The sequence below is a fragment of the Oryctolagus cuniculus genome, chromosome 15 (assembly GCF_051225735.1).
Source record: "Oryctolagus cuniculus isolate XC-2025 breed Fujian yellow rabbit chromosome 15, ASM5122573v1, whole genome shotgun sequence".
Classification (NCBI taxonomy): Eukaryota; Metazoa; Chordata; class Mammalia; order Lagomorpha; family Leporidae; genus Oryctolagus; species Oryctolagus cuniculus.
The window spans coordinates 23,088,903-23,114,837 of record NC_142881.1 but is presented as its reverse complement, the minus strand read 5'-3'; the positions used below and the strand labels follow the sequence as shown (position 1 = coordinate 23,114,837).

At 40.5% G+C, this 25,935-nt stretch overlaps 1 protein-coding gene across 6 annotated transcripts in view; it reads right to left on the bottom strand.

The window, feature by feature from the left end:
- SORCS1 (sortilin related VPS10 domain containing receptor 1) overlaps positions 1–25,935 on the bottom strand; it is a 589,194-nt gene that overhangs the window by 160,796 nt on the left and 402,463 nt on the right. The window lies entirely within an intron of this gene.

Below are 25,935 nucleotides of genomic sequence, written 5' to 3'. Positions count from 1 at the left end.
GGGGGAGTTGGGAGTTAGAGGGAGTGGAGAAGGTGACAGGGAAGAGAGGACAGGTGAGTAGAGGGGTAGATAAAGGGCCTAGGCACATGACGACGAGGAGAGGAGAGAGGAGGAGCAGAGCTGAAGGGAGCCGAGTTGCTCTGGTCACAGTGCATCACTATTGTTTCTCTCCCACCAACTGCTGAAACAGTGCCTCAAATAACTGGGCTGTTATTTTATTGGGGGGGTGAAGATTTATTTATTTACTTATTTATTTGAAAGTTAGAGTTACAAAGAGAGGAAAGGAGGAAGGGAGGGAGGGAGAGAGAGAGTATGTGTTATCTTCTGCTGGTCCACTTGTCCATTCCCCAGATGGCTGCAACAGCCAGGGCTGAGCGAGGCCAAAGCCATGAGCCAGGAGCTTCATCTGGATCTGTCACATGGGTTTCCAGGGCACAAACACTTGGGCTATCTTCTGATGCTTTTCCCAGGCCATGAGCAGGGAGCTGGATTAGAAATGGAACGGCTGGGACCTGAACCAGCACCTGTATACTATGCTGCTTTCGCTGGCATCAGCCTCAGTATTACAATGCTGGCCACAATGCTGGCCCCAGGGTTGTTCTTATTATCAATTGTTTAGAAGCAGAAAACAATTCTGAGTACTTATTTATTACAGGACTGCCCTGACAACCATGGGAAGAACCTGCTGTCAGGTGGCATCACAAATACATTCAGCCCTGAAGCTGTTGACACTGAGATCAAATGCCAGGTTTGTTCCTGACATGGCTGGCCCTGTGCTGAGTGGCTGTGGGATTCCTCACTTACGCAACTTGCCTTCCTTGGCTACTGAATTACTCAGAAAGGCAAAGTGTTCATAGAAGGCACAGAAAGGGCTGCTTTGTTCTCTGGGGTGGTGATGCAGAAGCCATCTCAGGCACATAAATATTCTCGCAAGTTTCATCTTGTCACAATAGAGTCATAAAGTTGCTCTGTTCAGTACATGATAATGGCTTTGTAATTCAATTATTGGTAGTATTTGTCTTCTGGGATTTATCTGCCTTTAACTTCAGCTCATGTAAAACCGTTTGCCATAAATCTCACAGATACAGGTTCTGTCCCCTAGCCCAGGGCACATCTTGCCATGCCTGTGAAAATCTCGACAGCTTTCTCTAAATTATGGAATTGTTCTGTTTAGAGGTGTTGCTGTTTTAAGTGCCAGAGCCAACAATAAAAAAAACTACTGGGACAGGTCCATTTACTCTAGTTATCCTCTTCAGAGGAAGACAAATCCTGACAGACAAGTTCCATTCTCATTCCATAAGACTCTTCTTATCCAATTCTTTGGCACTGTTTTGCAGGGATTCCTGCAATCCACAGGAAGTCAGAACATGGCTTTTAAATACTCCTTGAGTATTGAGATCTTTTTTTCTTTAAAGATGTATGTACATATTTGAAAGGCAGAAAGATCAAGAGACACAGACAGACATAAAGAGATGTTTCATCCACTGGTTCACTTCCCAAATGGCTGCAACAACAAGGGATGGGCCAGGCAGAAGCCAGGGTCTGGAACTCCATCCAGGTCTCCCACTTGGGCGAGGGGCCCAAATGCCTGGGCCATCTTCCACTGCCTTCTCAGGTGCATTAGCAAGGAGCTGGGTCTGATGTGGAGTAGCTGGTACCTAAACCAGCACTCCAATATGGGATGCTGGCATCCCAAACAGTAGATTCACTGACTGCACCAGAATGCCAGCACAGTAGATTCTGATACATAAATACATTAGGTCTGAGCATTCATGGATTAGCTAGTTTTAGAGCTGATTTTAGGATTTTTTTATATGTATACTCTGAACTCCTTCATTTTTCAGTCCTCTCTTCCCTCCAACATTAAATTTGCCATTCCACACCTAAATAGTTGTCTCTAAGAAAATCCTATCTAATCGTTGAATTGGGGATTAAATCTGACTACCTCATCTCCAGTATTCATTCCTTATTTTTATTTCCCATTCTTATTGTTTACTGAGATATATTTTCAACTGACTTTATACACATATGATTAACTCTATGTTAAGTAAAGAGTTCAACAAATAGTATGAAGAAGAGGGAAAAAAACCCTGTTCCTTGACAGTTAAGACAAAGGCTGCTCAAGTCATTGATTCTCAAAGTGTCAATTTCACTTCCACAGATTTCCTTTTAGGCATTCTATCAGCTATTTCAGATCAGGGGGAACATTTGGTATTTGATCCTTTGGGATGGGCTTATTTCACTAAATATGATGTTTTCCAGATTCCTCCATTTTGTTGCAAATGACCAGAATTCATTTTTTACTGCTGTATAGTATTCCATAGAGTACATATCCTACAATTTCTTTATCTAGTCTTCAGTAGACAGGCATTTAGGTTGATTCCATGCTTTAGCTATTGTGAATTGAGCTTCAATAAACATGGGAGCATAGATAACTCTTTTATTTGATATTTTATTTTCCTTGGGTAAATTCCCAGGACTGGGATGGTTGGGTCATATGGTAGGTCTATATTCAGATTTCTGAGGTATCTCCAAATTGTTTTCCATGGTGGTTTTACTAGTTTACATTCCCACCAACAGAGGATTAGGGTACCTTTTTCTCCACAGCCTCACCAACATTTGTTATTTGTTGATTTTTGTATGAAAGCCATTCTAACTGGAGTTAGGTGAAACCTCATTGTGTTTTTGATTTGCATTTCCCTGATGGCTAGTGATCCTGAGCATTTTTTAATGTGTCTGTTGGCCATTTGGATTTCATCTTTTGAAAAATGTCTGTGTAAGTCCTTTGCCCATTTTGTAACTGTGTTGTTTGTTTTGTTGTGGAATTTCTTGATCTCTTTATATATTCTGGTTATTAATCCTTTATCAGTTGCATAGTTTGCAAATAATTTCTCCCATTCTGTCGGTTGGCTTTTCATTGTCCTGAGTGTGTTTTTTGCAGTACAGAAGCTTCTCAATTTGATGCAATCCCATTTGTTAATTTTGGCTTTGACTGCATATGCCTCTGGGGTCTTTTCCAAGAACTCTTTGCCTATGTCAACATCTTGCAGGTTTCCCCAATGTTGTCAGGTCATAAATTTAGGTCTTTAATCCATGTTGAGTGTATTTTTCTTTAAGGTGTGTAAGGTAGGGGTCCTGCTTCATATTTCTGCATGTGGAGATCCAATTTTCCGAGCACCATTTGTTGAAGAGACTGTCCTTGCTCCAGGGATTGGTTTTAGCTCCTTGGTCAAATATAAGTTGGTTGTAGATGCTTGGGTTGATTTCTGGTGTTTCTATTCTGTTCCATTGGTCTATCCATCTGTTTCTGTACCAGTACCAGGCTGTTTTGATTATAACTGCCTTGTAGTATGTCTTGAAATCTGGTATTGTGATGCCTACAGCTTTGTTTTTGATACATAGGATTGTTTTAGCTATTTGAGGTCTCCTGTGTTTCCACATGAATTTCAGTGCCATTTTTTTCTATATTTGAGAAGAATGTCTTTGGTATTTTCATTGGTATTGCATTGAATCTGTACATTGCTTTCGGAAGAATGGACATTTTGATGATATTGATTCTTCCGATCCATGAATATGGAAGATTTTCCTATTTTTTTTTTCAGATTTTTTTTTTTTACTTTTATTTAATGAATATAAATTTCCAAAGTACAGCTTATGGATTACAATGGCTTCCCCCCCATATTGTCTCTCCCACCCGCATCCCTCCCCCTTCCCACTCCCTCTCCCCTTCCATTCACATGAGGATTCATTTTCGATTCTCTTTATCCACAGAAGATCAGTTTAGCATACATTAAGTAAAGATTTCAACAGTTTGCTCCCACACAAACATAAAGTGAAAAATAGATGATTTTTTAAATGATGATGAAATCAGATCAGACCTATTGTCATGTTTAATCCCAGTGAGAGTCAAGTTGGGAATTGATAATTTCTTCTCTTTTTTTTTTTTTTTTTTTTTTACAGAAGATCAGTTTAGTATATGTTAAGTAAAGATTTCAACAGTTTGCACCCCCATAGAAACACAAAGTGAAATATACTGTTTGAGTACTCATTATAGCATTAAGTCTCAATGTACAGCACATTAAGGACAGAGATCCTACATGAGGAGTAAGTGCACAGTGACTCCTGTTGTTGACTTCACAAATTGACACTCCTGTTTATGGCATCAGTAATCTCCCTATGCACCAGTCATGAGTTTCCAAAGCTATGGAAGCCTTTTGAGTTCACCAACTCTTATCTTGTTTAGACAAGGTCATAGTCAAAGTGGAGGTTCTCTCCTCCCTTCAGAGAAAGGTACCTCCTTCTTTGAAGACCTGTTCTTTCCACTGGGATCTCACTCACAGAGATCTTTCATTTAGGTGTTTTTTTTGTTGTTGTTGTTTGTTTGTTTGTTTGTTTTTGCCAGAGTGTCTTGGCTTTCCATGCCTGAAATACTCTCATGGGCTTTTCAGCCAGATCGGAATGCCTTTAGGGCTGATTCTGAGGCCAGAGTGCTGTTTAGGACATCCACCATTCTATGAGTCTGCTGGGTATCTCACTTCCCATGTTGGATCACTCTCCCCTTTATTTATTCTATCAGTTAGTATTAGCAGGTACTAGACTTGTTTATGTGCTTCCTTTGACTCTTAGTCCTTTCATTATGATCAATTGTGAACTGAAATTGATCACTTGGACTGGTGAGATGGCATTGGTACATGCCACCTTGATGGGATTAAATTGGAGTCCCCTGGTATGTTTCTAACTCTACCATTTGGGGCAAGTCAGCTTGAGCATGTCCCAAATTGTACATCTCTTCCCTCTCTTATTCCTACTCTTATGTTTAACAGGGATCACATTTCAGTTAAATTTCAACACTTAAGAATAACGGTGTATTAATTACAGAATTAAACCAGTCATATTAAGTAGAACAGACAAAAAAACTACTAAGAGGGATAATGTATTAAGTTGTTCTTTAACAGTCAGGGCTATGCTGATCAAGTCACCATTTCTCATAGTGTCCATTTCACTTCAACAAGTTTCCTTTTTGGTGTTCAGTCAGTTGTCACCAATCAGGGAGAACATATGGTATTTGTCCCTTTGGGACTGGCTTATTTCACTCAGCATGATGTGTTCCAGATTCCTCCATGTTATTGCAAATGACTGGATTTCATTGTTTCTTACTGCGGTATAGTATTCTAAAGAGTACATATCCCATAATTTCTTTATCCAGTCTACCGTTGATGGGCATTTAGGTTGGTTCCAGGTCTTGGCTATTGTGAATTGAGCTGCAATAAACATTAGGGTGCAGACCGCTTTTTTGTTTGCCAATTTAAATTCCTTTGGGTAAATTCCAAGGAGTGGGATGGCTGGGTCGAACGGTAGGGTTATCTTCATGTTTCTGAGGAATCTCCAGACTGACTTCCATAGTGGCTTGACCAGTTTGCATTCCCACCAACAGTGGGTTAGTGTCCCTTTTTCCCCACATCCAGACTTTTATTTATTTATTTATCAGGTAGAATTACAGACAGTGAGAGAGAGAGAGAGAGAAAGGTCTTCCTTCTGTTGGTTCACTCCCCAAATGGCCGCAACGGACGGAGCTGCGCTGATTTGAAGCCAGGAGCCAGCTGCCTCCTCCTGGTCTCCCATGTGGGTACAGGGGCCCAAGCACCTGGGCCATCCTCCACTGCTTTCCCAGGCCATATCAGAAAGCTTGACTGGAAGAGGAGCAACCGGGACTATAACTGTCATCCATATGGGATGCCGGTGCCACAGGTGGAGGATTAACCTAGTACGCCAAGGTGCCGGTCCCCTATTTTTTGTATATTCTTCTATTTCTTTCTTTAATGTTTTATAATTGTCATCACAGAGATATTTGACATCCTTGATTAAATCTATTGCAACTTATTTGATTTTTTTGTAGCTATTGTGAACGGGATTGATCTTATTTGTTCTTTCTCAGTCTTGGCATTGTCTGTGTATATAAAGGCTGTTTATTTTTGTGTACTGATTTTATATCCTGCTATTTTACCAAACTCTTCTTTGACTTCCAATAGTCTCTTGGTGGAGTCTTTTGGATCCCCAATATATAGAATCATGCCATCTGCAAATAGGAATAGTTTGACTTTGTCTTTCCCAATTTGTATCCCTTTGATTTCTTTTTCTTGCCTGATGGCTCTGGCTAAAACTTCCAGGACTATATTGAATAGCAGTGGTAAGGGTGGGCATCCTTGTCTCGTTCTGGATCTCATTAGAATGCTTCCAACTTTTACCCATTCAATAGAATGCTGGCTGTGGGTTTGTCATATATTGCCTTGATTGTATTGAGGAACATTTCTTCTATACCCAATTTGCCTAGAGTTTTCATCATGAAAGGGTATTGTATTTTATCAAATGTTTTCTCTGCATCTATTGAGATAATCATATGGATTTTGTTCTTCAGTCTGTTAATGTTATATATCACATTGATTGATTTGCAAATGTTGAACGATCCCTGCATACAAGAGATAAATCCTACTTGGTCCAGGTGAATGACCTTTCTGATGTTTTATTGGATTTGATTGGCTAGAATTTTGTTGAGGATTTTTGCATATATGTTCATCAGGGAAACTGGTCTGTAGTTCTCTTTCTTTGTTGTGTCTTTTCCAGGTTTAGGAATTAAGGAGATGTTGGCTTCACAGAAAGAATTTGGGAGGATTCCCTCTCTTTCAATTGTTTTGAATAACTTGAGAAGAATTGGAGTTAGTTATTTAAATGTCTGGTAGAATTCAGCAGTGATGCCATTAGGTCCTGGGCTTTTTTTTTTTTTTTTTTTTTTTTTTTTTTTTTTTTTTTTTTTTGTAGGGAGGGTGTTTATTATTGATTCAATTTCCACCTTGGATAATCAGTTTGTTTAGGTTTTCTATGTCTTCATGGCTCAATTTAGGTAGGTTGTATGCGTCCAGGAATCTATCTCTTTCTTCTAGGTTTCCCAGTTTGTTGGCATACAGCTATTTGTAGTAATTCTGATGATTCTGTTTATTTCTGTGGTATCTGTTGTTACACTTCCTTTTGCACCTGTAATTTTATTGATTTCGGTCTTCTCGCTCCTTTTTTTGGTTAGTTGGGACAATGCTGTGTCAATTTTGTTTATGTTTTGCTGATATTCTGCACTATTTTTTTGTTTCAACTGTGTTGATTTTTTCTCTAATTTTAATTATTTCTTTTCTCCTACTAGTTTTGGGATTGGTTTGCTGTTGTTTCTCTAGATCCAATTTCTTGATGTAGGCACCAATTGCTATAAACTTTCCTCTTAACACTGCTTTTGCTGGATCCCATAAGTTTTGATATGTTGTGTTGTCTTCTTCATTTGTTTCCAGAAGTTTTCTGATTTCTCTTTTGATTTCTTCTATGACCCACTGTTCATTCAGGAGCATATGGCTCAGTTCCCATGTGTTTGCATATGTTCTAGAGATTCCTGAGTTGTTGATTTTCAACTTCATTCAGTTGTGGTCTGAGAAGATGCATGGTATGATATTGATTTTTTTGAATTTGCTGAAACTTGTTTTATGGCCTAGCATGTGCTCAATCCTAGAGAATGTTCTGTGCACAGTTGAGAAGGATGTGTATTTGGCAGCTGTAGGGTGAAAAGTTCTGTACATATGTTAGGTCCATTTGTTCTATATTGTCAATCAACTCTGCTGTTTCCTTGCTGATTTTCTGTATGATTGATCTGTCCATTAATGAAAGTGGGGTATTGAAATCCCACATTACCATTGTATTCGAGTCTATATCTCCCTTTAGATTCCTTAACATTTCTTTTAAATAGCCAGGTGCCCTGTAATTAGGTGCATTATACGCTTACAATAGTTACATCTTCCTGTTGAATTGATTCCTTAATCATTACATAGTGCCCATCTTTGTCTCTTTTAACAGGTTTTGTGCTAAAGTCTATTTTGTCTGATATTAGGATTGCTACACCAGCTCTTTTTTGGTTTCTTTTAGCATGGAATATCTTTTTCCATCCTTTCTCTTTCAGTGAGATGTGTTTTTTGTAGGCAGAAAATAGATGGATTTTGTTTTTAATTCATTCAGCCCGTCTTTGTCTTTTAACTTTAACTGGAGAGTTCAGGCCATTTACATTGAAGGTAACTACTGATAAGTAATGACTTATCCAGTTTTCCCTGCAATTTTTCCATAAATATTCCTATTTTTTACTTTGGATTTCCTCTGTATTATTACTGAGTGATTTCCTTCCTTTAACTTCTTTGTAGTGATGACCATGTTTCTGTGTTTTTGTGTGCAGCACATCCTTATGCATCTTCTGCAGGGCTGGATGAGTGGTGACAAATTCTTTCAATTTCTCTTTGTCATGGAAGGTCTTTATTTCACCTTTGTTCATAAATGAGAACTTTGCAGGGTATAGTTTTCTGGATTGCCAGTTCTTTTCTCTTAAGACTTGGAATATGTCTTGCCCTTCTCTCCTGGCCTATAGGATTTCTGATGAGAAGTCCACTGTGAATCTAATTGGAGATCCTCTGAAAGTAATCTGGCATTTTTCTTGTGCACATTTTAGAATATTTTCTTTATGTTTTACTGTGAAGAGTTTGATAACAATGTGTCATGATGGAGATCTTTTCTGGTCATATCTTTTATGGGTTTTATGTGCTTCCTGTACTTGGATGTCTCTTTCTCCAAATTAGGGAAATTTTCTGTTATTATTTCACTAAAAAGGTCTTCTAATCCTTTCTCTCTTTCCACACCTTCAGGAATTCCTAGAATCTGTATATTGGGTCATTTGGTAGTATCCTATAGATTACCAACAGTGTTATATAGTTTTCTAAATTCTTCTTGTGTTTTGTCTGACTGTATAATTTCCTGTGCTTTGTTTTCTAAGTTGGATATTCTTTCTTCTGCTTCACTGATTCTGTTGTTAAGGCTTTCCACTGATTTTTTAATTTGTTCTATTGAATTATCCATTTCCAAGATTTCATTTTCATTTCCCAAGATCTCAATTTTGTGAGAGAAATTTTCTTTCCTTTTCATGTATGTATTACATTAGTTCATGTATTCGCTTCTGAATACTTCTAAGTAATCTTATGATGATTTTTTTCAATTCCATTTCTGGCATTTCTTCAATCTCATCATCTTCACAACTTAGTATTGAAGTGTTGTGTTCTTTTGGGGGCATCATTTTGTCTTCCTATTCTTGTTTCTTGAATTGGTGCATTTGTGATTTGGCATTTGTGGAGATACTCGTTGGCTTTTCTTTGTTTTTTCACTGTGGCGGCTTTTATCTTTGTCTGTGTCTGTGTGGATTAGTGGAGTGTCTGCTTTCAGGGAATACCTAGAGTCGTGTGGTGGATGTGTCCAAGGAGATCTGATTAGTTCTCCAGGATGAATGGCATGTCTGAGTGACACTCAGATTTGGCATGGCAAATCTCTCTCTCTCTGTCTTTATCAGAGGGGAGGTTTGTTCTTGTCTGATGGCATAGATTCAGCTGAGCTCCTCTCCTCAAAGGAGACCAGTGCCTGGGTGCTAGCTTCAGTGATGTATTATTTCTCTGCTCTGCCACAGGCACCACACTCTGCAATCCTCGAGGTAAGCTCAGATTCCCCAGTAATGCCATTTGCCAGGTAATGAGGGAGCCCTGATTGTGTGTAGTCTCCCACAGTGACTGCCCAATGTCCTAGCCACACCCTGAGTTCTCCCACACAGCCTCCGTCTTTTCACAGTCCCATTACAGAAGCTTTCCATTGTCACAAGCACCCAGCTACCTTTCTGTTCTCCCCACCAGACTCGAGAGTCTCAGCTTGGCTGGTTGCTGGGTGCAGCCACAAGCTGGCACAGCTGTAACGTATGTCCAAAATGGAGCCTGCTCTCTGTCAGCTTGTTACAGGATGGAGAGATAAAACGTGTTCCCCCTTTGATTTTTCTCCTCAATTTTGGCAGGTATACTATCCCCCACAGAGATTCAAGTTGGATTTCCTCTAGGCTCTTCCTGCAGCGTTTTTGCCAGTGACTGGGTCTGCTGCAGTCTGGTCTCACTCTCTAACACTGATGCAGAGGCTCTCAGCTACTGGGATTCTAAGTTGTAGGTGTCCTCGCTTTCCACATAGGTCCACTGTGTCCCTCCAATTTGTGTAGAGTTTCCTCTGCAGGTTTCTCCCTAACTCTTCTGTCATTCCTTATTTTTAACTCATTCACTAAATATTTACTGAGCACCTGTTTTATCCACTCTTCCTTTTTTCACTTTAATATCTCTTAAATCAGTAGGTGTGTTATGATCATTAAAACATTATAATTTGGAAGTTCACACTTAGCCTAACAGTTAAGATGTTCACATTACACACCAGAGTGAGTAGGTTCAATTCCTGGCTCAGGCTCCTGATTTGAGCTTTTTGTCACCCATGTGGAAGACCTGGAGTAAGTCACTAGATGAGAGTGAGCCAGGATCTCTCTCTCTCTTTCTCTCTCTCTCTCTCTGCTTCTAAGATAAATAAAAAATACTATAAAGTAATTTTAAAGATCTTATACTTCAACTTGCAGCAGCTTTTGGACTGACATAAAATAACAGTACATATTCATTTGATGAAATTTTAGATTTGATGATATGTGGTATATTGACTTTAGTCAATTTCTTCTCATCTGCATGTTTGTGGATATGTGTATGCAGACCTTTTATTTTTCTTCCTTCCCATTTCCCTGTGTTTAGCACATATATAAGATTATTGATTTATTTTGAAAAGCAAAATTACAAAGACAGAGAGAGAGGGAGAAACAGAAAAAGAGACCTTCAATCCACTGGTTCATTCCACAAATGGATGTCACGGCCGAGACTGGGTCAGGCTGAAGTCAAGAGCCTGGAACTTCATGCTGGTCTCCCAGGAGTGTGGCAGGGGTCCAAGCACTTTGTTCAGCCTCTGCTGCTCTCTTAGATACATTACCAGGGAAGTGGATTGGAAGCTGAGCAGCCAGGAGTCTAACCTATGCTTGTATGGCTCTGGCCCTGCAGGATACAATCTACTGCACAACAATGCCAGCCCCAGCATAAGACATGCTACAAGAGTTAATCCTACCTATCTGTGTCTGGGTTACAGGTTACAGAAAGGGGAAGTATGACTTAACCAGAAGAAAAATATCATCTAAATACAGATAATGTGATATATGAAAACTCTCTTATTTTTAAACATTTATTTAATTTACTTGAAAGGCTGAGAAGCAGAAGGAGAGAGAGAGAGAGAGAGAGAGAGAATCTCCATCTGCTATTTCATTCTCCAAATGCTTGCAATAGCTGGGGCTGGCCAGTCTGAAGTCAGGAGCTAGAAACTCAATCTGGATCTCCTACATGGGAGACATGGAATCAGCCACCTGAGCTACCACCTGCTGCTTCCCAACATGCACGTTAGCAGAAGCTGGAATCAGGAGCAAAGTGGGGACTCAAGTCCAGGTACTCCAGCTGATACAGGATGCAGGCGTCCCAGGCAGAATTGTAACCACTATTCCAACAGCCAAGCTTTTCACATTTTGGGGGAGATATTTACCATCTTTCAAGTTGTGCTGGGAGCACTCATGATGCTAGGTAGAAGCATAATTTAGTTTGTGTTTCTTTAAAGATTTATTTATTTATTTGAAAATCAGAGTTACACAGAGAGAGAAGGAGAGGCAGAGGGAGGGGAGAGAGAGAGAGAGAGAGAGAGAAAGAGAGAGGTCTTCAATCCCTGGGTCACTCTCCAATTGGCCACAACGGCCGGAGATGTGCCAATCTGAAGCCAGACCCAGGAGCTTCTTCCGGGTCTCCCACCGGGGTGCAGAGGCCCAAGGACTTGGGCCATCTTCTATTGCTTTCCCAGGCCACAGTAGAGAGCTGGATTGGAAGTGGAGCAGCCGGCACTCTTTTGTGGTTTTATGGGAAATCATATATGGTCTGAAAAGATGTGGACTGGTGAAAACTTTTCAAAGTATAGACTACAGTGATTTTTATATCAGATAAACTTGACTACACTAGAGCTATATTTTCCAGAGTCTGTACAATTTCACTTAAAATTGATCAAAAGGAAACATGGGTGAGGTTTGGGAGTCAGGAGAGAGACAGTGATCACTCCTCTCTGAAGTGGTTTCAGACCGGTGAAGCACAGAAGATAGGTCCTAGTTTGTCCACGCTCTTCCCTTCCCAATGCCGTGGCTGGCTTTTCTTCCAGATTGACAGCCTTCTGGCTTTAGGTTCCAAACATGTTTGGTTGAAATCATAGAGCAATAGCTAATTAGGGGTCAATATCTGTCCATGTACTTCTGCAAGAGCTCCTTTTACAGACCTATTAGGCAGCTGTAACTTACATGAGGGTAGCATGGTTTTCCAGACCACTGTCACCAAAATAGTAGCTTTTAGAGTTACTGAGTTAATGTTTTTGTTTGTTTATTTTTAATAAAACTGTAGTTAATGTTAAATGAATCAATAACACTATTGAGAAGTTACAAATAAAACAATAAGCTTATTTTCTACTCATTATTCCTGATTCTGGAGTAACAATACAAATTATATGAACACATTAAAAATTACCATTGAAAATGTAAATTATTAAATACAATAAAAATGAGATTATAACATTTCAGAACACATGAATACTCTAAGTTCCCTAATCCTATTTTTCAAAAAATTTATTTATTTTACATTTTTAAATGTTTTTGAAGGGAAGATCATGAAAAGGAAACACACACACACACACACACACACATGCACAATATTTGGTTTATTCCCAAAATGTCCACAACATTCAGGGCTGTGCCAGACCAAAGCCAGGAGCCAGGAATTCCATTTGGGTCTTCTGTGTGGTAGAAGGGACCCAAGTACTCAGGTCATCATCTCCTGATTCTGCTGACTCCTAAGGTGCATATTAGCAGAAAACAGAATCAGAAATGAAGGCTGGACTCCATCCTAGCTACTTCAATTTGGGATGTGGGCGTCCTAAATCGTGGCTTAACCCATTGCCACAATGCCTTCCTCCCCTAGTCCTCCTTTGAACAGTAGTTACCATTCATTCACCACATACTAGATTTGCTTAAACTGAGTTATCTAGTTTTAGTAAAACTAAATACACTCATATGAAGAAGATACTGCTTCAATGACCATTTTATTGTTGAAGACTATTAATTAATAAAGAAGTTAAATAGTCCCATGCCATAATCCTGAAAACAGAAAACAAGGTTCTAGAAAAGGCATTCAGACTCCAGAGCTCTCTATCTTTAACATGATAGATCATTTCTTATTGGCTAAAGACAACACTCAAAAACAGTTCATGATTAAGTGAGCAAGGATAACCAGATACAAAGCCATAACAAAAACCCAGAGGCCCTTGAATGTGAAGGCTAAGTGAGCTGGGATCACTACTGCCAAGTCAATTTCTTTTAATATAATTATAAATTAGGAAGCCATAATTGCGAGGATTATTCTTCCTCTTATTCACTCTCATACCCCTAATCTCTTGGACTCTGCCCTCATGAGAATTCACAGTTGAAATGCACAGAAGGGTCTGAATTTCTGTTGTTCAAAGATAGAGGAGCTGCAGTCCATGGAGACAGGAGATCAGCCAGATAAGGGGGACAGGAGTCAATGCTGGCCATTAGTGAGTGAAGGGTGCAGAAAACATGATGCACTCACACTGAAGCAGGAGACATGTAACTTCATTTCTGGGGAAAACATGCTTATCACAGACAAGATTCAGAAGTGGAGGATGGTGTAAAAGCTGGGAAAATGACTCATGTTGGGATCATTAACAGGAAAAGACAAACATGAAATTCCAGGCAAGGGTTATGTACATGCTGCTCTGTGGCACTCCTACTTCAGGCACTAGCAGTGCCCTCGCTGAGCTCCAGAGATGTGAGCTCAGGAATCAGTTTCCGCCACTTCTCCCTGCTCCTGACCCAGCCTGCACGCCATTCGGTACAGAGGGTAGGGACCTTGGAACCAGAAAAGACTGCCTGGGAGGATGAACAAAGACAGCATAAAAAAGAGGCTCTGAGGTTGATAAATAGGCTAACACAGAAAACTGCCTTCTATTGGTCTAGAATGTTCTTCCCTTCATATATTCTTCAAAGTCTTACAAGTCTAGCTTTTTCGTGATGGCTGGAAACAGAGACATCATCTATTATGGCCTCATAATTTAATAAACGAAGTCTAAGATGTATTTCAATTCCTATGTTCATAGGCTTATGTGGGTGCATATACATGCATGAGTAAACTTTAAAAAATTTTAGTACTATGTGTGTGCATGTGCACATGTAGGTGTACAACTTTCTACCGCTCCATTCACTATACTACACAACGTAGAGAGAAACGGGAGAGTTTTGGCCATTCTGGAACTTGTCTTCTAGTAACAGAGGAACAACAGGAAATAAAAAGACACACTTGTATGTGGAGAACACTTTAAGTGTTAATGATAGTAACCATGTCATTTGTAATTCTCAAAATAAGACCTTGTATAGGAATATTAAAGTTCAAGTGAACCAGGATTTTAGCATCACTCAGTTCCAGCTTGCATACACTGAACTGAACCATATATCCTTCCTTCCGACCCCATACAGAGACCTGTAACACAGTGCATGCTGTGGTTCATTAGATATTGTTTGTGACATAATCAAATTTAAATTCATGGGAGAGATTTCTCTTGCCCAAGAAAGCAGGAAGAAGCAACTATGTCTCCACCATAATGTGAACTTTGGCCTAAGACCAATAAAGTCCAACATTGTTATCCCATTAATGACAAGGATTCTTACGTGGCATCTTTGTTTTCAAAGACTAAATATGTTCTGGCACATATTAGGTGCTAAAAAATAATCACTGCTAAAATGAACAAGGACCATTTATTTCCAGGTAGGATTACATATAAAACCATCAAAATCAGAAGTATGGACAGGTCTATGCCTTCTGGAATTTAACATATGGAATCAGGGAGAGTGGTAGGTCAGAAAAAGTACAGTGAAGTCCAGGTGGGCAAGAAGCTAGTTAGGTTCTGATTCTTTTCCATTTTATAGTATAAATAATGAAGAATGAAAGAAACAATTGATTAAGAAAATTCCTGGCCGGCGCCACGCCTCACTAGGCTAATCCTCCGCCTGCAGCACCAGCACACCAGATTCTAGTCCTGGTTGGGGTGCCAGTTCTGTCCAGCTCTTTGATGTGGCCTGGGAAGGCATTGGAGGATGGTCCAAGTGCTTGGGTCCTGCACCTGCATGGGAGACCAGGAAGAAGCACCTGGCTCCTGGCTTCCGATCAGCGTATTTCCGGCCATGGCGGCCACTTGGGGGGTGAACCAAGGGAAGGAAGACCTTTCTGTCTCTCTCTCTCACTGTCTAACTCTGCCTGTCAAAAAAAAAACCAAAAAACAAAACAAACAAACAAAAAAAACCACACAATTCCTTAGGTAGGATGACGGTAGGAGGGACAGATGGAGAAACATGTTCATTACTGTGAGTAGTAAGGGTTGCTGAGTCACTGCAATGCCATCACAGCAGGAAGGCAAACCTGATGGGACCTGGAAACCCAAAGGTTTAAGTAGTGAACAGACGGAGTTGAATATCACTCTGAAGGGCTAATGCTGGGATGCAGGGAATATAGAAACACAGAATCTTATTTTTAAAAAGCCTGATTCTAAATGCTTGGGCATTCCATTGCTACTTCATGATAATTTGAAAGTGAGTGAGGCTGTGCTTTTAGAAGTTCTTGGCAGATGATGACCTGCTCTAAAGCTCCGCATAAAGGATAAGGCAGACTATCCTGACAGATTAAAATAAAACACTCTCTTCCTAATACGTCACCAAGATACCTGGCTATTTTGATGTACTTCTGTTTCTTCCTTTCCTTCCCTCTCTCTCTCTCCCTCCCTCTCCCCCTCCATAACATCATCATCATCAGACATCACCCCATTTCTATTCACAGAATTTGGGAAGCCACTAGTTACTGAATCTTGGGGCCGGGGGGAATGTGGCGCCATGGCATAGTGGGTAAAGTGCCTTCTGCACTGCCAGCATCCCAAACAAGTGCCAGTTTGAGTCCTGGCTGTTCCACTTCTGATCCAGATCCCTGCTCATGCATCTGGGAAAGCAGCAGAGGATGGCTGAAGTGTTTGGGCCCCTGAACCCACATGGGAGACCCAGAAGAAACTCCAGGCTCCTGGCTTCAGATTGGCCCACCTCTGACCACTGCAGCCATCTGAGGAGTAAACTAGCAGATTGAAAACCTCTCTGTCTCTTTCTGCCTCTTTCTGTAACTCTGCCTTTCAAATAAATAAATAAATCTATTTTTAAAACTCTGGGGAAAATAAAAGAGTTACAGCCATCTTATGCCACATCTCTTTGGTGAGGGAAGAGCTTAAAAGACAAGGTGCTGGCTGGCACCACGGCTCACTAGGCTAATCCTCTGCCTGTGGTGCCAGCACCCCAGGTTCTGGTCCCGGTCGGGGCACCAGATTCTGTCCCGGTTGCTCCTCTTCTAGTCTAGCTCTATTCTTGGCCCGGGAAGGCAGTGGAGGATGGCCCAAGTGCTTGGGCCCTGCACCCGCATGGGAGACCAGGAGGAAGTGTCTGGCTCCTGGCTTCGGATCGGCACAGCGCACCGGCCGTAGCGGCCATTTGGGGAGTTAACCAACGGAAGGAAGACATTTCTCTCTGTCTCACTGTCTAACTCTGCCTGTCAATAAATAAATAAATAAATAAATGAAAAAAGAAGACAAGGTGTTGTGTTGAGTGGCTGGTATATGTGAACAAGGAAGAGGAAAGGCCATGGTGATGGGGTGTAAATAAAGCAAACTAACCATCAAATGACATCAAGGTGAAAAACTCCATAAAATTGGCTCAGCAGCAACATTCAACAAAGATTTGAGAACAAATGGTAGTATGGTAGTGATATACATCACAATCTCAAAAAGAAACTATTCCATTTATATTCTGGGGTGTTTTCTGATCATTGATAGGTATTTAGCAAAATTATATGTAATTATATTATATGTATCTTCTATGTAAGGCTCAGCATCTGAGCTTAGAGAAAAACAGGGCAGGATTGCAGAAAAATGTGACTGCAACGATTGGCTTTGAGGCCAGTGGCTATGCAGCCAACAGGAAATCTCTGCCCAAACAGGAATTCTATATAAATAAAGAATCCGAGCCTAATTGTCTTGGTCTGGAGCCTAGGGTGGTTGTGCTGGTGTATTGAAGATTGAATAACAATAAGATGGTGCATAAGTAGCACAGGCTCTTTTTAAAAACTCTATCACAACAGCTGAGAATGTATAAAACTAGGCAAAGTGATTAAACCTTTCTTGGATTTTATTTGTTTATTTATTTCATTGATTTCCCATCAGAAAATGGGAGTTAAACCATCCACTGATAATGGGTGCCTCTTCTTAACGCTTTTCCTCTTCCTTTGGTGAGAGTACTTAGGTCTTCCCTGGAGCATCACCATTTCTTACATCTGTCCTTGTGGTTTACTAGAGTGGATGACGTCCGTGTCTATCCCTGGACATAAGCTCCATAATTAATTCTCAGAGTTTTGCTGGAACAACTAAGAAGGCATCTTCTTTTCACCTGCATTGAATCTAGGAAATGGACCAGCTAGAGGCCATCAGAAAGAGAGCCTGCCTGAGAGTGAACTAACATGGAGAAGAGGAGAGATGAATGGTGGGGAGACAAAGATCTGGTGCATTTAAAAGCCCCCAGAGCTAGTGGAGTCTAGATTACGTTAAACCTTCTGACTTTCCAGATCCATCAGCCAGTGTGGCTTTTCATGTTTTTTTCCTGTGCCAGGCTGCATTTATCTATCACATGTCTTGATAAAGTCTAGATCGACAAACTGCAATTGTCCCTTGGTACTCCTGGGGAGTTGGTTCCAGGACCTCATTACACTGAAAACCTAAGATTCCAAAGTCTCTCAGCTAAAACAGCACAGTGTTTTCAGTTAATCTACATACATCTTCCCTGAATACTTAAAGTCATACCTAGGTTATTTATAACATCTAATACAATGTAAATGCAATAAAAATGGAAGTTGTGTTGTATGTTGAAGGAATGACAAAGAAAAATTCGTGCATGTTCGGTACTGACACAATTTTTTTATACTTTTGATCCAAGGTTGTTTAAATCCAATGATGCTCAAGGGCCCACTTGTCATCCTTGATATCAAGGTTTATTAAAATAATACATGTAGAGTACTTAACACAGGGTGTTACACACAGTAAGTGCTTAACAAATGAAATGTTGACAACGATGTGGAATGGGAAGTCATTCACATCAACTGGCATTGAACTGTGGCAAAGAGTGAGTATGTGTATGCATGCTCCAATACACTGATTATGGAATTACAAGTATTTATTTTTTATTTTTATTATTTACTTAAAAATTATTTCACTTATTTGAAAGGCAAAGTGACAGGGAGAGGGAGAGACAGAGAGAGAAAGAGATCGTCCATGCACTGGCTCACTCCCCAAATGGCCGCGATGGTTAGGGTTGAAGTCAGGAGTTGGGACTCCATCTGGGACTCCTGTGAGGGTGGTAAGGACTCAATTACTTGGAGCATCTTCCACTGCTTTCCCAGGGACACTAGTAGGGAGTTGGATAGAAACTGGAGCAGCTGCAATTTGAACCAGTGCTCCATTATATGATGCCGGCACTGCAGATGATGGTTTAACCTGATGCACCACAATACCGGCCCCAGAAAAAAATGTTTCACTCTGCTATAAAATACGGCTGTCATCTACCCCTTGAGGGACACCACTGAATGACAGCTGGCATTCCAAAATAACAAAGCTACACTGTGAGATGACTCATACATTTTCCATGTATGAATTAGTTATAGAAAATACATAATCACCATACAGCTCTCCTTGGTTCCTTCCAGTTCATGCATGTCAAAATAACATAATCAATAAGCTAAGTCTGAAACCAATTTCTAATGACACGAGACATTCCCTAGACTGCCTTGTCTTTTTTTTTACTTAATAGCTTGTGGAACAGTTTATAATGAGAACTGCTTTCCACTGCTTTATCATAAACTTGATTCATATTCCAGTAAACCACCTTCTTCAACCTCTACTACAGAATTTGGCTTTTGACAGGAGCTGTCATTCCAGGCATTTGGGTACCACTGACCCTCCAATTCCACACTTGTCAATGCAATGTCAAATGCAATACCTTGGCTTTTAGTTACTGAACTGTTTTAAACTAAACAGTATATCATTTTAGGATTTAGGTTTTTTTTTAACATTATATTTTTTATTGGAGATGGAGGTGGGATACAAATCTTGATTTGGGGTTTCTCTTTACTGCTACAAGAAAGGGCCAGGGAGACAAACTGAGCTCAAAGCCCAGCTGTTGGGGTGGGCATCATTTGGCCTAATGGCTAAGATGCCAGAGGGAGATTCAGGTCCAATATTGGAGTGCCTGAGTTTGAGTCCCAGTTCTGGCTCCGAACTCTAGCTTCCTAGCAATGCAGATCACGGGTGGCAGTAGATGGCGGCTCAAAGGGCTGAGTCACTGCCACACACAATGGTGATCTGGATTGAGTTCCCAGCTCCCAGCCTTAGCACGGCCAAGTCCTGGCCTGGTCCTAGATGTTGCTGACATGTGGGGAACATGCTAGTAGAGAGAAGCTCTCTATGTCTGTCTATCTCTGGTTTGTGCTCTCTCTCTCTCTCTCTCTCTGCTTCAAATAAAAAATAACTTTTAAAAACCCTGGCTGTTACATATTATGTATTTTATGTTGGATAACCCATCAGTTTTCTGTTTCATCAAAATGGGTAGTAACTATTAGTTCAAAATCTTGTTATGAGGCTCAGTGGCAAGATTCATCTTGTGCCTAGACCACGCAATTACTCAACAAATACAAACCACTCCTGGTCCTTCACCTTGCTGAACTCAGCTCTCCCATCCGTGTTTTATGAGAATTCATCCTCTCTTCTTACAACAACAGAATAATTGTTTCTTTTTTTTGTAGAAATGACATCTTTTCCATCCTTGAACCACATACTTTGTGTCTCAAACCCACTCACTATCTCAGTTCCCAAGGTCAGTATCTGTCTGACCCACATAGGTAATATGTCATGCCATATATCCAAGCCAAGCCCCTCAGATTCAGTACCTAGAAATACAGGGAACAAGAAAGACTAGCTGGACAGGATGTCCAAGCCACTGGACCATAAGCCTAAAGCTGAGTGCCCCTCATTGCTGCAAAACAGGGAAAGCCAACTGAGAATGAAGCCAACACAAGAGATCAAAAGTAACAGAGATTCAAAGCCATTCATTATTAACATAATTACTATAGCTAGTTATTGAGCACTCAATAAAAGTCTTAGGCGGGGCCGGCGCCGTGGCGCACTAGGTTAATCTTCCACCTGCAGAGCCGGCATCCCATATAGGCACCGGGTTTTAGTCCCGGTTGCTCCTCTTCCAGTCCAGCTCTCTGCTGTGGCCTGGGAAGGCAGTGGAGGATGGCCCAAGTCCTTGGGCCCTGTACCCGCATGGGAGACCAGGAAGAAGCTCCTGGCTCTTGACTTCAGATTGGCATAGCTCCGGCCGTGCCGGCCATTTGGGGAGTGAACCAACAGAAGAAAGATCTTTCTCTCTCTCTCTCTTTCTCTCTCTTTCTCTCTCACTGTCTGTAACTCTACCTGTCAAATAAATAAATAAAAATATTTTAAAAAAAAGTCTCAGGCAACAGCAACAGGTATGTAACCAATACACAAGAAGCATGTAATTTAACAAAGTAGGTATTAATTATTTTACAGCAGAAAAAAACAGAGACCCACAGAAGTTATGTAACTTTCCTCATAATCCCTTACTCAGTGCATGGCAAATGTGGAACTTAGACCTCAGAATCCCTCAGCCCCTGAAGCTCCAGGATGTACTGCTTCTCCAAAGCAGAAAGAACAAGACTGCTATTGCTGTTAAATAAAAAGGACATCTATTCATTAATGGTAATATTGTCTAATATGTGTCTTGTATGATATCTTATGGATGTAAATCAGTTTTGGAAGCAATATGAGCTCCTTGAAGGAAAGTTCATACTTCTGATAGTTACAGTAATATTAACAGAACTGAGTGTAAAATAATAAGAAGTTATTTTCTATAATTATTCTACAATTGCCACTGATTGCTTCCATGGATAGTATGACTATTGCCACCAAATATAAAGATAATTCTCAAGTGTGCTAGGTGATCAGGAAAAGATATGAGTTAATTTGTACCTTTTCTCCATGGAAAAGCCTCTTTCTTACCTATGGTCATTTAACAATTGAATTTAAAAAGTATCTCTGAGTCCCATTCGCATCCCCACAGCCAAGCCCCAAGCATAAATGTTTAAAGAGGGTTTTTTGTAATTAAGTGTGCTTAACAATCATAGCTAGCCTCATGGTTCCTATGTAATTTGTGACATGTATTTCCAGGAGTGAGTCTGATAATTATTGTTCTGATTAACAACTTTGCAGCCAGCTGCAAGAAGTTTCTCAGAGTCAGAAAGCACACACTTTACAGGCAGGGATCAAGAGACTTTCATCAACACCAAGGGAACTATGTAATCTATAAAGTTTTGTCCCTTCAGTAGTACAAAACAACCAAGCTTGAAGCACCCGGGGGGTCCTTTTGCAAAGCCCAGGTATAAAGACAGTCAGGCAGGCACAGTGGCCACAGAGCCTTGGAATTTCGCCTTTCATCTGCCTTGCAGGCTGGATTTCTAGGGCTCACAACACAACCCAGAAAACAAGGCCAACATACAGGGAAGCAACAGCCTTCATTGATTTAGTAAAGCTTGGACTTTGAAGATAGTCCTCATTTGAATCCTGGCTCTGGCACATTCCAGCTGTGTGACCTTGGCAAAATTATTTAACCTCCCTGTCCCATAGATCCCCCAGCTATTAGTGATAACTGCAAAAAACTTACTTTGGAAGGAATCCATAAGGAATAAATGCCTTAAATTTGAATAGTCCTTTTTATGCTGTTAGGGATTGAATTGGGAAGATGTGTTTTCCTGTTTCCAAAGACAAACAGAGGAAGTTTTATTTATTTTACTTAACAGAGAGATTAATTAGAACTCACACACATAGCAATGTGTCAGGCTTATAAAGATAATAATTTCATGACACTGGGTAGCAAGGGCTTTGCTAATCAAGTTTGCACCACTCTTCAAGGAGTAGATAAGAAAGGATGGTAATTATCAATGGCTGAAGGAGGGCTGAGGTCAATTCACCTTGTAAAAGTGTCAAGTGTAAACAACAGGTCCAGTGACCTGGAAAATAGTGGGAATCATGTTCCTCTTCAAGGGAAATATTCTCATCTCAACCTTTTTTCCTTGTCCCTCCTTTTAGCCAATGCCTTTCTTTGTATCTATTGATATAGGAACAAGCTTCTGCAGTCTCTGAATTGCAATCTTCTACTGTCTATCTAGTTCTAGGTACCATGGGCAGATAATTGTAGTCATTCGGAAACAGAATGCAAGGAATGATTTGCTTCCCATAACTTTCTCATTGGCAAAACACAAGGTCTGTTTCCATGATAAAGTAAGAGGTCTATATGGGAGGACTTCACTTGTTGAGATTCCAAAGCCTTTCTATGCACTTACAGCATGAAGAAAAGAACTGGAAAAAAATAAGTGGCTCATCTTCTTCCCAAAACTAGCTTGATAATTTGTAGAGAAAACATGCAGAGACAAAGAGGTCTCATAAGTAAAAGACAAAATGAGTAAGGGGAAAGAGTGCTGACCACAGAAGCGAAGGCAAAGGAAAGCCACAGGTGAATTCCTGGAGATAAGAGACATTAATTTGGATTCTGAAAGCAACGCTGAAGTCTTTCCCTGAGCAGGAGCAGAAAGAGAAAGGAGGTAAATAAGCATCTATGCAAGGTTCTTAATTATAAAAGTCTCATTATGATAGGGGAAATTGGTATCATTCCATATTGAAGTCTTTATATATTATCTTGGAGCCAGTTTGTTTGCAAATGGCTTGTCTTTAACTTTTTCAGGCACTTTCACCAGCTTTTCCAGAGATTTCTCTAACATACTTCCTAGCTTTCAACTCCCGCAGGGGTTTTAGGGCAGTGTTTGAAAATGAGAAAGATAAAATGCATTCCTCTTAGAAGTTCATATGAAAGTAAGAGGTGGGGAGCTATTATGTGCCTTGGAGATCTGTTCTGCATCTAAGTCCAAAGGCTGGTAAGAGGCAATGTGATATGAAGAGGGGTAAAGGCAACACACTTTGGAAAAAAAAGAGATTTATTTATTGAAAAGCAGAGTAGCAGAGAGAGAGTGGGAGAGACAGAGAGAAAGACAGAACTTCCATCCACTGGTTCACTCCTCAAACATACACAAGAGCAAGACCTGGTCCAGACTGAAGCCAGGAGCCAAGAACTTCATTCTGATCTCCCATGTGGGTGGCAGGGTCCCAAATAACTGAGTCATCTTCCATTGCCTTCCCAGGTACATTCAAAGGAAGCTGGATCAGAGGCAGAGTAGTGGAGACTTGCACCAGCGCTCTGATATGGGACGCTGGCATCACAAGCAGTGGCTTAACCCACTGCACCATAACAGCAGCCAAAGGGGAAGAATGTTCACTACCCCAGTTGCAAGATGTTAATTGGCTGCCAGAGGCTCACTGTCCTGATCATTCTGAATGACTTGAATAAGGGTAATTTAAGCCATTGTCTCAGCTACTTCCTTGTAGCAAAAATCTGGAAATGGTCTAAATACCTTTTCCTTAGGCAGTTTAGATAAATTAGAGCAAGGTAAAATACAATGTCTTGCTAGAGATTATGAAGTAAATTCAAAAGGTATTGAGAAGTAACACCAAAATCACATGAGAATGTTCCCTACTTTGTTCTTTTCTTTAATGTTCACATATTTTCAGCAACATGAAAGGCAGAGCTACAGAGAGAGAGAGAAGAAAGCTAGCTTCCATCTGCTGGTCTACTCCCCAGATGATAGCAGCAGTGGCCAGCCCACAGCCAGGAGCTCAGAATTCCATCCAGGTCTCCCTCACGGATGGGAAAGTCTCCAACAGTTGTGCCAGCCTCTGTTGCTTCCCAGGTGCATTAGCAGAAGGCTGGATCAGATGCAGAGCAGCTGGGCTCAAATCGGCACTCACATACGGGATGCTGGCATCCCAAGCGGTAGCTGAACCTGCTGCGCCATAATGCTGACCCCATGCTTTGTTCTTATTTAAAGCTAGAATGTAAGGCTTTTGAAACTCCCTTCTTTTTCAATTTTAGCCACCCATTCCATGGACAGAGGTCATCTCGTGCTTAATTAGCAGTGTGGGCTGAGATGCTTAAAAAAAAGGATATTATTTTCTTTGCCTATTTTTTTCTCTATCCTTTCTTCTCTCCTACTCCTCCCTCTTTCTCTCTCTCCCCTATATTTCTCTTAGACACATCCCAGCAAATGAGGAGTCTTCAAAAAGTTCATGGAAATACATATAATCAAAAAACTATACAAGGATTTCAAAAAATTTTACAGTAAAATAAATTTATCTTCTAATTCCATTTTTCACGAACTGTTTAAAGTACCTTCATAAACAGTTCTTTTTATATTTCTCAAAGAAACCTTTTATTTAATGAATACAAATTTCATAAGTACAACTTTAGGAATCTTCCACCCATACTCCTACTCTTTCTCCTCCTCCCTCTCCTTCCAAGTCCCATTCTCCATTAAGATTCATTTTCAATTAACTTTATACACAGAAGATCAACTCTATACTAAGTAAAGATTTCAACAATTTGCACACACACACACACAAAGAAACTGTTTGAAAACAAGTTTTACAGTTAACTCTCATAACACAGCTCACTGAGGAGAGAAGTCCTGCATGGGAAGTTAGTACACAGTGACTCCTATTGTTAATTTAGCAATTAATACTCTTACGTATAACATCAGTGACCACCAGAGGCTCTTGACATGAGCTGCCTAGGCCACGGAAGCCTTTTGAATCCACAAACTCTTTCAGTATTTAGACAAGTCCATAAGCAAAGTGGAAGTTCTCTCCTCCCTTCAGAGAATAGTACATCTTTCTTTGATAGTTTTTAAGTGTAATATTTATCTCCATTCTGTGTTCTTAGAGTAAGATGATATGTAGTTATCTTAAAATGAGATGAGTATTTCTAAAATTCTATGGCAAATATAATTGAAAGACATTTATCTTGGTTTAGAAAAATTTTTAAATATTTTAATTAGCTTGGAGACAGAAAAAGACAGAGGCAGAGAAGACAGACCGGCAGAGATAGAGAGATCTGTCATCTGCTGGCTCATTCCCCAGATGCCTGCAATGGTCAGGGTTGGGTCAAGTCTGGGCCAAGCTGAAGCCAGAAGCTGGGAACTCAATCCAGGTCTCCCATATGGGTGGTAGGCACACAAACACCTGCACCATTGCCTGCTGCCTCCTTAGACTTGCCTTACCAGGAATCCAGACACAAGTTGGCACTTGGACTTGGATCCAGGCACTCTCATACTGGATGTCCTGTCTTAATGGGCATAGTAACTACTAGGTCAAACAGCAGCTCCAGGTTTTTGGTACAAAGTTTTTTGACATTTGCAGTTTTTTCATAATATTTATTTTCCAGGAACATTTAGAAGACTCCAATATATGCATAGTTAACTGAGTTGCCTTCAGTGTGTATAACTAATATTTATGCAAATGAAAATATCTGTATCTATGTATGTTATATATTGAAAGCTTGTGTTCTCCCAAATTCGTATGTTAAAGCCTTAACTCCCAGGGTTGTGAAGCTATGTGTACGTGAGGCCTTTCAGGTGTACTTAGGGTTAAATGCTGCCATGACTGGTATACGGTACTGGTATCCGTATAATAGGAAAAGAAAACTAAGTGCCCTCTCCTTTCCTACCACGTGAGGACACAGACAGAACCAGCCATCTGCAAGTCAGGACAAGGGTCCTCACCATTACCAAATCTTCTAGCACCTTGAACTTCCCAGTCTCCAGAATTGCCAAGATGTCC